This window comes from Schistocerca cancellata, chromosome 4 (genome assembly GCF_023864275.1).
Source record: "Schistocerca cancellata isolate TAMUIC-IGC-003103 chromosome 4, iqSchCanc2.1, whole genome shotgun sequence".
NCBI classification, from domain to species: domain Eukaryota; kingdom Metazoa; phylum Arthropoda; class Insecta; order Orthoptera; family Acrididae; genus Schistocerca; species Schistocerca cancellata.
This window is the reverse complement of record NC_064629.1, coordinates 597,604,538-597,618,692: the sequence shown is the minus strand read 5'-3', so window position 1 is coordinate 597,618,692 and position 14,155 is coordinate 597,604,538. Positions and strand designations below refer to the sequence as shown.

At 39.7% G+C, this 14,155-nt stretch overlaps 1 protein-coding gene across 1 annotated transcript in view; it reads left to right on the top strand.

Annotated features, from left to right (window-relative positions):
• The window catches only part of LOC126183278 (uncharacterized), a 292,135-nt gene that overhangs the window by 168,953 nt on the left and 109,027 nt on the right, over positions 1-14,155 (top strand). The window contains exon 5 of the mRNA XM_049925101.1: positions 870-977. The gene's annotated coding sequence lies outside the window, so the exon portion shown is untranslated. The remainder of the gene's footprint in view (positions 1-869; positions 978-14,155) is intronic.

Sequence of the window (14,155 nt, the reverse complement as noted above, 5' to 3'; positions counted from 1 at the left end):
TCATATGTAATGGTGGAATGTTGCTGTGTCATTTAAATGTTCAGTAAGCTACACAGTGTACTGTAGCATAAAATATATACTTTTAAAATGACTTTGTGAACAAATTCTCTCTCAAACTAAACTGAAATAGTGTGCACTTTTCTAAAAGGGACTGATTTAGGCAGTAACTAATTGTTTGCTGTCCTAGGTAAAGTAATTTACATGGTAACCTCTCTATGAATGAAGCGAATGGGAAGTCCATAATGCAGAATTAATTCCTATCCTGGAGACAACACAGAGTCAATGCATTACCAGATAACATTTCGGTACACACTCTTAAGCATCGCAATTCTGAGCGTACCTTCACTCGTAGGCCTACACACTTGTTTCCATCTACTTTAACCTGCTCCTCAGACCGATGAGCTACCAAAGATGCCCACTGCAGAATTCTGTTCAAACCAGGTCTTAAGGTGGCAAGCGTGTTGCCTTGCCCCCACGCCCTCCCATGTGCTGTGATTTTGGTGCTGGATTTTGTATCTTGTTTTAGAGTTTGAACCAATTCAGCCAACTGTAAGTCGTACCATGTATTATCTATTAATGTTCTTCAGTAACCACTCTGTAAAAAAACCTGTTTGTTTAATATAAATGATGTATCCTGTTTAAAAATGGTAATACACATCAGCCTTTATTTGACTCAGCATTTCATGCTTTTGTCCTGAGATTCTGAGTTTTTCACGAGACAAAATTCAATTCAAGCTGAAACTAAAGTATCAGTTCAAAGTAGTGTATATTTTTGAATATGGGGAAAATTATTTTGTGTAAAACCGTTAAACTATTATTTGCAAACAGAAAACACAATTTTAATAATACTTTCTGCTCTTATGTTGCAGGCTCTGCGTGTACATGATGACACTTTGCAATTTAGGAGTTCCTAACCCCCACATCCTCTCTGTAAAATTATGGACCTATAGACATCACACAGCTATGAGAACTTAGAGGTGAGCTATTTATGCAAGAAATACGTAAGTTTATGTAATCTATAATCAGGATATATACAGATACAAGTATATGAAAATTGCCTATATATGAGTAGAATGAGATGTTGGATTGTTACATAGATTTTTATCTTCATTTCCTCTTCCTCCATTGTCTTTATCATCATAATCTTCTTCTTTTTCTTCTTCTCTGTTTTAAATAAGCAGTTTCACCATATGGCCTGTAATTTTTGAGACATTTTTGCGGAGAAAATAGTTTTATATGGAACTGCCAAAAATTGCACTTTTTTGTTATCAGATTATTGAATTACAAACAAAGAAGTTGAAGACTTTCATTAAGAATGTCATATGAGGAATAGCTTCAAATGGAAGGTTTCAGCAAGTTTCCTATTTGTTGTTTCAAGGGAATTGTCAGATCTTGTGTCAAGTCACTGTTTATAAAGTCTGTGTCATGCCCTTCATCTCCCAAGAAAGCATGAGGTGCACCACTTGGTACCTTTCCTGTCCAGTGGTGGTGAGTGTAGTAACTACAGTAAAATTTAAAAATAAGTTAAAATTAATAAAATTCCATGAGATCATCTAAGCCAAAGGTAAATCATAACGAGATGATTCACTATCTAATTCACTGAAAATTTGTAAGAACATTTAAAAACAAAAAATAAACACACAAAAATTAAGTAATACCAAAAATATTTTCACAGAATTACCCATGCATAAATGGTTTTCTGTCAAGTGTTGACTGAGTGAACCATCTGCTGTTCCCCAACTCGGCCATCCATCTTCCAGAACGGCAGCCCCAGTCAGTGTATGATCATGGTTTGCGTCCAGGCTCTTCTCTCTGGGCTTGAGCTTTTCGCTCTTCTGCCTCTTTTTCAGGCCCCTCTATGTTTACCCCCTTGGTGTGTGTCCCACCCATGCCTTTGGCTCGATCTGGCACAGGGCCCGAAGGACTGAGGCCCCCGCCGCCGCTTTCTTTCAATACTTGCCACGTTTCAAGGCTCTGACGTGGTCTATACTGACGGTTCGATGGTTGCTGGTCATGTCGGTTATGCTCTTACTCTGTGGGATCATTATTAACAACGATCATTGCCGGCTGGCTGCAGTGCTTCCACTGCCGAGCCGGTCGCCATCTCTTGCGCCCTAGAGCATATCCGCTCCTGCTCAGGTGAGTCCTTTATTATCTTTAGTGATTCCCTGAGCAGTTTACTGAGTTATCGACCAGTGTTTTCCTCACTCTCGTCTGGTGATGGCTATCCAGGAGTCCATCCATACTCTTGCCCATTATGGCCGCTCCGTCGTTTTTCTGTGGACCCCAGGTCATGTCGGCATCCCGGGTAATGAACGTATTGACACGCTAGCCAAACAGGCTGTCAGTGCATCGGCCCTTGAGATCAGCCTTTTGGAGTGTGATCTTCAGTCAGTTTTGTGGCAGAAGGTTCTTGGTACCTGGGGTGATTGATGGCACACTCTGCCTTCACTCAACAAACTTCAGGCCGTCAAAGAGACTGCCGGTGTATGGTGCTGCTCCTTGCGGGGCTCTCGCAAAGACTCTGTTGTACTCTTGACGGCTGCGCATTCGCCACACGTGGATGATGCACGGGTTTTTATTGCGCTGCGAGGACCCACCTCTCTGTCGTTGTGTTTTGGCTTTGACGGTGGTCCACATTTTGTTGGACTGCCCGCTTTTAACTCCACTCAGGCAGACGTTTCGCTGACTGATATGCTTCCTGCACTTTTATCAGATGACGTTGCAATGGCACATTTAGTTTTGAGTTTTATTTGTGCAGGGGTTTTTCTCACTTGATCTAAGTCTGTGTCCTTTTTTTGTGTTGAGTCTGGCCTTTATCCTACAGTTTTAGATTGTGGTTTTTAGTATGTCACTTGGTGGTTGGCTTTTCCTTTTTGTTTTCATGGTTAGCCAACCACTGTCACACTCTGTGTGATTATAATTCCTTATGTCTGGTCTTTGTCTGTGTCTTTCTTGTCCTGTGTCATCCATTGTCATCTCCATTGTTTGTTTCTATTCCTTATGGGTGTTAAAATTTGTGGGAAAAGGGACCGATGGCCCTTGTAGTCTGGTCCCTTCAATCCCACAAACCAACCAACCAATTATTCATTTGTTGTCCAGGCTACTGTGCAAGGATTCCATTAGAAGAATAATCAGGCTACATTTCATCCCTCTGATGTCTATTTTGATGACAAAGAGTGTCAGAGTATTAGCATTCATATGGTCAGCAACTGTTCTGCCATAATACCATTGCTGTCCATGCCTTTCAAATGAAGTTGATAGCATATTTAAAGACAAATACTGCAAAAATTAAGAACATTTACTGCTTTAGTGATGATTCACCTGCCCAAATAAGAATTTCAAAAGTTTCATCAATTTATGCCTGCATGAAAAGGATTTTGGCATCAGTGCCAAATGGAATCTTTTTTTGGAACAAGCCATGGTAAATTATCTTGTGATGGCATTGGTGGAACAGCGAAAGGATTTGCAGTCTGTGCTAGTTTGCAGAGGGCCTTAGATAACCAAATATTGACTCCATATGATTTATTCAAATTCTGTGATGATAGTATTCCAGGCATAAAGCTTTATATGTACCAAAAGAAGAAATTGAAAAAAAATCCACCCAGATCAAGAAAAAAGGTTTACCATGGGACATACAGTATCTGGAACAAGAGAAAATCAATTAATTGTAATCAGCTCAGAGTAAGCAGAGTTTCCAATGATGCTACAGCATTCACAGTTAACACCTTCGAAGCAGATGAAGAAATTCCAGAAGTCTCAATTCCAAGTTTACAACCAGGACTGTATGTTAATTGTATGGATTGCAAGTTTTGGTGGGTTGGAAACGTGTGAAGTTTCACATGAACACCAAGACGTCCTCATCAGCTTTATGCACCCACACTGTCATGCTCGTTCCTTCCACTGGCCGACTGTTAGAGATACCTGATAGCTTTCTGAGCAACATATCTTCATGACTTTAGAAGCCCCATCATCATCATCAGGAAGACAATACAGTTATCCACAATCTGTAATTCACAAAATTGTAGAAGTGCTTAATGAAAAATGCAACTGACTCTTTAGTATTTTTGTTCTACAAATATGCTGTGTTCTGTACTACACTTGCTTTTATGTCATGTGATAAATTAATGTTTGAAACAACTTATGCACTCAAATAAAAATAATTAATTATGCGACTTAATGAGCAAAATATTTGACTTTCCAATCTTCTTGACGCGCTAAAATAATAACTTTTGAAACGTATTCTTACTCATCAAACTGAAAGATCCATAAATTAAACACTATAGCTTTGAAAGCTAAAAGGATGATCTATCCACCTTTGGCAAGAAAAAAGAGGATTGAAGACGACACAGTTGAGATATTGCCCCCCCCCCCCCCCAAAAAAAAAAAAACCCTAAAATTTGCAACTGGAAAATTTTGGCTAACGTTGCAGATGGATATCTTTTCATCTGGGCATCCAGTGCTAATTAAATTTGATTGATATATAGACATCATAAGTAGGAATAGCCATCTGAAGTTTTGGTATGATTCGCTCACACAAAAAGTAGCAGTGGTCAGCTCTCAGAATAGCGTGACGAATTTTTTAGCCACTTTAGAGGCTTGTATCTATATTTAGGCATGGCTAAATCCCTAATTTTTGCCATGGTGTGATTGAGCATAAAAAGTTTTCTATGTGTATTAAAGCAAATGACCAAATGTTTACTAGAACTGTTAAAAAAGCCTAACAAATTTGGCACATTTGCACCTTCGTACATGATGTGGAGGTGAGTAGTCTTTCTTCAAACTCCCCTAAGAATTCAACCACTGAGGATACTGAACTGAAATTTGGTATATAACCATCAAAGATCATGTAGAACCTTCACACCAAATTTCATTAGATTTGGAGATGGTCGAGTGGAGACCCCTGGTCCCCTTGATGTTGAATGATCCATGAAGAGGTTGGCACAGGAGAGGAATTCAGGCCACATCAAACAAGCCAGGAGACCGATTACTCATAAATTCTTCTCAGACAAAATAATAAATTGCATTTTCTGTTGATGCTCTTTTAACACCAAACTAAAAGTCTGAAAACAATGTATATGTATTGAAATATGTTATTACTGCCTTGCACACAACTTTCTTTACAACACTGGTAACAAAGATATTGGCCTGTAATTGTTCACATTTTCTTACTCCTTGTTCATAACATGGTTTTATTAACAAGTATTTCAATCTGCCTAGAAACTGGTTGCAGTTGAGACATTGCATATGTGACTGAGTACAAGAACTAAAGTATGATACAAAGATTATCTTAAATCTATTTGATATTTAATAATACTTGTGTGTGTCTCTACCAGTAGCTGATCTAATATTTGGTTCAGTTTCCTTCTTTATTGTGTCTTGTAACAGGAAACAGTTATTAAATGTTTATCAGTATTATTTTGAGTCACTGATAGTATTATTCTCCGTGGAAGAAATGTGATATATAGAGCACTCACAACCTATGGTGCTTTTGCTTTAAGTGATCCTGTAATTTTAATATTCTTTAGAGAACTCCCTATTCTCTTGGTATCCATACATATTATAAAGGGAGAATAATACCATCAGTGACTCAAAATAATAGTGATAAATATTTAATAACTGTTTTGCGTGCGTGTGCGTTTTTGTTTTCTACATCTCCCCCTAAACCACTGTACCAATTTCAACCAAACTTGTTACACATATTCCTTACTACCAGGCAACAATTGTTGTGGGGCCAAGCATCACTTACTTGCCATAGTTCAGGACATCTGACTTCATAAAAAACGATATGCATGAAAGACTGCTGCATCATGCATGACGTTCAAATGTGTTACTTCTGGGCTACTAACTGCATTCACAATTAATTTCGCAGGCTGTATCCACATGCACCTCTAAATGCACCTACAAAAATATATCATGGTACCACACCTACACCACTGGCCATTAAAATTGCTACACCACGAAGATGACATGCTACAGACGTGAAATTTAACCAACAGGAAGAAGATGCTGTGATATGCAAATGATTAGCTTTTCAGAGCATTCACACAAGGTTGGCGCCAGTGGCAACACCTACAACGTGCTGACATGACGAAAGTTTCCAACCAATTTCTCATACACAAACAGCAGTTGACCGGCATTGCCTGGTGAAATGTTGTTGTGATGCCTCGTGTAAGGAGGAGAAATGGGTACCATCACATTTCCGACTTTGATAAAGGTCGGATTGTGGCCTATCGCGATGGCGGTTTATTGTATCGCGACATTGCTGCTCGCGTTGGTCGAGATCCAATGACTCTTAGCAGAATATGGAATCGGTGGGTTCAGGAGGGTAATACGGAACGCCATGCTGGATCCCAACGGCCTCGTATCACTAGCAGTCAAGATGACAGGCATCTTATCCACATGGCTGTAATGGATTTTGCAGCCATGTCTCGATCCCTGAGTCAACAGATTGGGAAGTTTGCAAGACAACAACCATCTGCACGAACAGTTCGACGATGTTTGCAGCAGCATGGACTGTCAGCTTGGAGACCATAGCTGTGGTTACCCTTGATGCTTCATCACAGACAGGAGTGCCTGCGATGGTGTACTCAACGACGAACCTGGGTGCACGAATGGCAAAACGTCGTTTTTTGGATGTATCCAGGTTCTGTTTGCAGCATCATGATGGTTGCATCCGTGTTTGGCGACATCGCGGTGAACGCACATTGGAAGCGTGTATTGGTCATTGCCATACTTCTGTAAAATATCTGGGAGTATGCGTATGGAACGATTTGAAGTGGAATGATCATATAAAATTAATTGTTGGTAAGGCGGGTGCCAGGTTGAGATTAATTGGGAGAGTCCTTAGAAAATGTAGTCCATCAACAATGGAGGTGGCTTACAAAACACTCGTTCGACATATACTTGAGTATTGCTCATCAGTGTGGTGTCTGTACCAGGTCAGGTTGACAGAGGAGATAGAGAAGATCCAAAGAAGAGAGGTGTATTTCATCACAGGGTTATTTGGAAAGTGTGATAGTGTTATGGAGATGTTTAGCAAACTCAAGTGACAGACTCTGCATCGCGGTGTAGCTTACTGTCCAGGTTTCGAGATGATTGGTTTCTGGATGAGGTATCGAATATATTGCTTCCACCTGCTTATACCTCCCGAGCTCCCGAGGAGATCATGAATGTAAAATTAGAGATATTCGAGCATGCATGGAGGCTTTCTGGCAGTCATTCTTCCTGCAAACCATACGTGACTGGAACAGGAGAGGGAGGTAATGACAGTGGTGCGTAAAGTGTCCTCCGCCACACACTGTAGGGTGGCTTGTGGAGTATAAATGTAGATGTAGACATACTGGCATATCACCCGGCATGATGGTATGGGGTGCCATTGGTTACACTTCTCGGTCACCTCTTGTTCTCGTTGACAGCACTTTGAACAGTGGATGTTACATTTCAGATGTGTTACGACCCGTGGCTCTACCCTTCATTCGATCCCTGCAAAACCATACATTTCAGCAGGATAATGCATGACTGCATGTTGCAGGTCCTGTATGGGCCTTTCTGGATACAGAAAATGTTCAACTGCAGCCCTAGCCAACACATTCTCTAGACCTCTTGAAAACGTCTGGTCAATGGTGGCTGAGCAACTGGCTCGTCACAATATGCCAGTCACTACTCTTGATGAACTGTGGTATCCTGTTGACGCTGCATGGGCAGCTGTACCTATACACACCATCCAAGCTCTGTTTGCCTCAATGCCTAGGCGTACCAAGGCCATTATTACGGCCAGAGGTGGTTGTTCTGGGTACTGATTTCTCAGGATCTATGCACCCAAATTGCGTGAAAAAATCACATATCAGTTCTAGTATAATACATTTGTCCAATCAATACCCGTTAATCATCTGCATTTCTTCTTGGTGTAGCAATTTTAATGGCCAGTAGTGTAGTTCAGGAGGTATGATGTCATAAACTCTGAGATACATGAAGAATTTTTGTACTACATGTGAAATTTTAATACATTTAATCTGTACTACTAAGACACTCGTACAGTCTAGCCAGCTTATGGAAATCTCTGGCAGCACCTTTGACAGCTTTCAACTGTGAAGTGCAAATAGCTGTAGGTGAAAACGATAGCTGTGTGTAGAGTCATAAAGAGGCTTTGCCATAGACACGTTTACAAAATTGTGTTTTAGACTTTCTAATCAGCTGTGCCCAGTATATAACAACTGTCTGAGATCACATTTCTCAATTTGGATACTGTACTTACACATTTGTAAATGTTTTGTTCCACTATTGTATTTGCCCTTTTCTTTAAAAAGGGAAATGGGTAGGGTAAAGTTCGATATAGTGGGAATTTGTGAAGTTTGGTGTCAGGAATAAATTTAATAATGAGTAAAAAAAATAGGAACGTGGATAAGGTACTACAAACAGCATAGTGAATGCATTATTGTAGCAAGATTGACACGAAGCCCACACCGACCACAGTAGTACAAGTTTATATGCCAACAAGCTCTGCAGATGAGGAGGAGATTGAGGACACTTATGATGAGATAAAAGAAAGTATTCTCATAGTTACGGGAGCCAAAAATTTAATAGTCATGGAGGACTAGAATTCGATAGTAGGAAAAGGAAGTGAAGGAAATGTAGTAGGTGAATATGGACTGGGGGGAAAGGAATGTAAGAGGAAGCCACCTGGTAGAATCTTGCACAGAGCATAATTTAATCATAGCTAACACTTTGTTTAAGAATCGTGATAAAAGGTTGTGTACATGGAAGAGGCCTGGAGACACTGTAAGGTTTCACATAGATCATATAATGGTAAGACAGAGGTTTAGGAACCAGGTTTTTAATTGTAACACATTTCCAGGGACAGATATGAACTTTGACACAATTTATTGGTTATGAACTGCAGATTAAAACTGAAGAAACTGCAAAAAAGTCAGAATTTAAGGAGATGGGACCTGGATAAACTGACAGAACCAGAGGTTGTAGAGAGTTTCAGGGAGAGCATTAGGGAACAATTCACAAGAACAGGAGAAACGAATATAGAAGAAGAATGGGTAGCTATGAGAGATGAAATAGTGAAGACAGCAGAGGATCAAGTAGGTAAAAAGATGAGGGCTAGTAGAAATCTTCGGTTAATACAAGACATACTGAATATAATCAATGCAAGGAGAAAATATAAGAATGCAATAAATGAAGCAGGCAAAAAGGGAATACAAATGTCTAAAAAAATGACATTGCCAGGAAGTACAAAATGGTTAAGCAGGAATGGCTAGATGACAAATGTAAGGATGTAGTAGCATGTATCACTAGGGTGAGATAGATACTGCCTACAGGAAAATTAAAGAGACCTTCGTAGGAGAGAGACCCATCTGTATGAATGTCAAGAGCTCAGATGGAAAACCATTACTAAGCAAAGAATGGAAAGCATAAAGGTGGAAGGAATGTATAGAGGGTCTATACAAGGGAGATGCAATTGAGGGCTATATTGCAGAAATGGAAGAAGATGAGAAGGGAGATAAGATACTGTGTGAAGAATTTGACAAAGCACTGAAAGACGTAAGTCGAAACAAGGCCCCGGGAGTAGACAACATTCCATTAGAACTACTGATAGCCTTGGGAGAGCAAGCCATGACAAAACTGTACCATCTGGTGAGCAAGATGTATGAGACAGGTGAAATATCCTCGGACTTAAAGAAGGATATAGTAATCCCAGTTCCAAAGAAAGCAAGTGCTGAAAAGAAGCATATAGTAATCCCAGTTCCAAAGAAAGCAAGTGCTGACAGGTGTCAAAATTACTGAACTATCAGTTTAATAATTCAAGACTGCAAAATACTAACACGAATTCTTTACAGACAAATGGAAAAACCAGTAGAAGCTGACCTCGGGGAAGATCAGTTTGGATTCTGTAGGAATGTTGGAACATGTGAAGCAATACTGACCCTACGACTTATCTTAGAAAATCGATTAAGGAAATGCAAACCTACATTTCTAGCATTTGCAGACTTAGAGAAAGCTTTTGACAATGTTGACTGGAATACTCTCCTTCAAATTCTGAAGCTGGCAGGGTCAAATACAGGGAGCGAAAGGCTATTTACAGTTTGTACAGAAACCAGATGACAGTTATAAGAGTCAAGGGGCATGAAAGGGAAGCAGTGGTTGGGAAGGGAGCAAGACAGGGTTGTAGCCTCTCCCCAATGCTATTCAGTCTGTATATTGAGCAAGCAGTAAAGGAAACAAAAGAAAATTTGGAGTAGGAATTAAAGTCCAGGAAGGAGAAATAAAATCTTTGAGGTTGGCCAGTGACATTGCAATTTTGACAGACACAGCAAACGACTTGGAAGAGCTGTTGAATGGAATGGACAGTATCTTGAAAAGAGGTTATAAGATGAACATCAACAAAAGCAAAATGAGGATAATGGAATTTAGTCGAATTAAATCAGGTGATGTTGAGTGAATTAGAGTAGGAAATGATGCACTTAAAGTAGTGAATGAGTTTTGCTATTTGGGAAACAAAATAAGTGATTATGGTTGAAGTAGGGAGGATATAATATGCAGACTGGCAATGGCAAGAAAAACATTTCTGAAGAACGGAAATTTGTTAACATTGTGTATAGATTTAAGTGTCAGGAATTCCTTTCTGAAAGCATTTGTATGGAGTGTAGCCATCTATGGAAGTGAAATATAGACCATAAATAGTTTAGACAAGAAGAGAATAGAAGCTTTTGAAAAGTGGTGCTACAGAAGAATGCTGAAGATTAGATGGGTAGATCACATAGCTAATGAGGAGGTACTGAATAGAAATGGGGAGAAGAGAAATTTGTGGTACACCCTGACCAAACGAAGGGATTCATTGGTAGGACACATTTTGAGACATAAAGGGATCACCAATTTAGTACTGGAGGAAAGTGTGTGGGGTAAAAATTGTAGAGGGAGACCAAGAGTTGAATACAATAATCAGATTCAGAGGAATGTAGGTTGCAGTAGTTACTCGGGGATGAAGAGGCTTGCACAGGATGCAGTAGCATGGAGAGCTGCATCAAACCAGTCTTTGGACTGAAGACGACTACTACTACTACTACTACTACTACTTCACTACAAACACAATTTTCTGTTTTCATTTATTATAGAAAATTGACCAAATGAATACCTGGACAATGTCAGGTTTCTCAGCAAGTTATGCATATTTTAACTCTTTATGGTATTATGTACAGTAGAATTCGGTAACAGGGTTGTGACAGTCCTTTGTGTATTGATACAGCTCCATTTCCTCCTCCATGGTATTGTAATGCTAACAGGTAACCTGTGTAGTTTGCTTATTACTACAACTTCTCTGCTTGCAGCTTCAGGTTCCCTTACATTCCAGGCCCAGCATATCTCAATAGTGTGAATTGTCATTATTTCATGTCATTGTGTCCTTGTTGATTTCATTTCATATTATAGAAGTCATTCCAGTTGTCTGCATTGTAGACATATTGCCAGCAGTGCCCTTTGAGATGGTCTATAGCTCTACCTTAATTCCCCATACAAAATTAAATTGCTGTCTGTCTTAAGGATTGAGCAGCACAGCATGAAGTTGCAGAGGAAAATCCTATATTCTGAACTAGAGTATCTGTAGACGACTATAATTAAAATGTTTTTCTTGAAAATTCTAACACTCTTGTGAAACATCTCATGAATTACACGCCTCCAACATTCCTTTATCTCACAAGTCCTCTCACGTGTAATATCAACATCATAACTGCTGAAAGAGCAAGTCTTTGCAATCTTAGAATTTATGCCAGCGAACTATTTTCTCCTTGTGTATTGGCTTCATTATACCTTTTAGGACTTGGTTTATGAACAGATTTACACCACACTGTGACTATTTGTATGATGCCCTTATGAACTGCTTGGAACAATTGTCCTGTCCTATCAGAATTCTAAGCCCTTCAGTTGGTTCAGATGTGTGTATGTTTTCTATACAATGTACGTCCATGGTGAAGACATGGTGTCTTCATTCCTCTATAGCCTTTGTGCTTTGTTCCACTACTTCATTTGCTACTGTAATGCCAAAAATGCAAATTCATTCAGTTCTGATCTTCTCCTTCTAATGAACCTGTAAAAAGAAGTATTCACGTGAAAATTACTAAACATTATGAGCTGTCACCTTCTCCTCATCAGTGTGTATGTTACCCGCATCTCCAACAGTAATTTGGACATTGCATCTTGATCAATAAGCTGGCTCTGTTCAAATATGTTGAATATTTTGTGGTTGGCTTCCCCTCACACCTGTTTAATAAACCACAACCCATACCCTCTCAACTCCTACATTATGGAGATGTTTCCTTTACCTTAATATGTCCTTTACCAGATCTTTGGCTACTACTCATTACGTTAAATTGTGAAGAATACCCTCATACAAATACTTTCTTCACTCCCCACAGTAGTATCTTGCAGTGTACTTAATCTAAAGGTGTACAACTTTGCTTCTGCTGTTTGCCAATGGGTGGCGACAACGGTAAGTAGCGGTCGAAAGAAACAGATCGCAGATGTCGGGCAGCTAGCTTGGACCTCGGTCAATATAACCTCATTCAAACATTAGTCAGTTTGTGTCTGCATCATAAAATTGTTCTTGATTGAAAATGTCAGTTTACAAGCCTAATTCTCGTCATTTGCGGGAGGTGTTACCGTTTTGTTTCAGTATGAAGAAAACAGCAGCTGAATCTCATCGAATGCTCTGAAGTACATATGGTAAGGACGCTATTAGTGAAATAACATGCTGTGAGTGGTTTCAATGCTTCAAGAATGGTGATTTTAACGTCATAGACCGGCATAGTGATGGAAGAGAGAATGTTTTCGAAGATTCAGAATTGGAGACATTGCTGAGTGAAGATTTGCATCAAACTCAAGAATAATTGGCACGATTAGTGGGAGTGACACAGCAAGCCATTTCAAAACGTCTCAAGGCTATGGGCATGATTCAGAAAGAAGGAAGTTGTGTCCCGTGTGAGCAGAAACAAAGAGACGTTGAATGGCATTTGTGAACAGTTGCTTCAGAGGCAGAAACGGAAGGTATTTCTGCATCGCATTGTGACCGGGGACGAAAAAGTGTTCATTACGATAACCCTAAACGCAAAAAATCATCGGGATAATCCGGCCGTGCTTCCACATCGACAGCCAAACCGAATATACACGGCTCCCAGATCATGCTCTGAATTTGGTGGGACCAGCTCGGCGTTGTGTACCATGAGGTGTTAAAACCAAGTGAAACAATCACAGGTGCTCATTATCAAACTCAATTAATGTGTTTGAGCAGAGCATTAAAAAACAAATGACCGCAATACAGTGAGAGGCACGATAAAGTGATTTTGCAGCATGACAACGCTCGATCCCATGCTGCAAAAGAGGTCAAAACGTAAAATGGGAAGGCCTATCCCACTCGTTGTATTCTCCAGACATTGCTCCCTCCGACTATCACCTGTTTAGATCAGTGGCACATGGCCTGTCTGACCAACACATCCAATCTCATGAAGAAGTCACAAATTGGATTGATTCATGGATCACTTCAAAATATGAACAATTTTTTCGACATGCGATTCATACACTGCTCACAAGATGGGAGAAAGTAGTGGCCAGCGATGAAAAATACTTTGAATGGTATATGTGTAACCAATTTGTTTCATTAAAGCCTCAAATGTTGGGGGGAAAATTGCAGAAGCAAAGTTGTACACCTTGTATATAATATTTTAGCCCATCCGTATACTACTCTTGGTCCTAAGACAACACTTTATATCCCTTTGAATGAGCATATCACATGCAACTAATACCACTTAATTCAGACATCATAGCCATTGCAAAAGCCATCGTATCTAGAGCAACTAATCAAAGCAGCCAGATTATTTATCTGCACAGCGTGTCATTGTCACTGGAGAGAAATCTTCTGATGTAAAAGTAACATTGGATGTATCCTGAGGGAATGTTATAGGGCCATTATTTTTTAAGATATGCATAGAAGATCTAGTGGATAATGTCAGAAGTTCATGAAGCTTTTGTCATATGAAACTGTTGTATACATGGAAGTGACAAAGCGAGAAAACTGTAGTGAAATGCAGGAAGACTTGCAGAAGGTGGACACTTAGTGCAGGGATTTTCAGTTGACCCTCAACATAAACAGGAAAAA